Source organism: Fulmarus glacialis, unplaced genomic scaffold (assembly GCF_000690835.1).
Source record: "Fulmarus glacialis isolate BGI_N327 unplaced genomic scaffold, ASM69083v1 scaffold28629, whole genome shotgun sequence".
Classification (NCBI taxonomy): Eukaryota; Metazoa; Chordata; class Aves; order Procellariiformes; family Procellariidae; genus Fulmarus; species Fulmarus glacialis.
In genome coordinates, this window is record NW_009234336.1 from 6,155 (window position 1) to 6,408 (window position 254).

The following is a 254-nucleotide window of genomic DNA, read 5'->3' on the forward strand; positions in this document are numbered from 1 at the left end:
GGGTGCCGAGCGGGGGCAAGCTGGGCTCCCCGGGGGCTAATGGCAGGCGACCCCCCCCCCCAGCCTTTCTTGCTTCTAAGGGTGCAGGTATCACTGGGACGGGGGTGCCCACAGGGGGATTTGCTGCCCCCAGGGGAATGTGGCACTTCGAGGTCCCCAGGCAGTGGGGAGAGCCCCAGCATCACCGCATCTGTATCCCAGGATGCTGTAAGCACGGGCACCCAGGAGGCAACACAGTCCCAAGCACCCAAGGC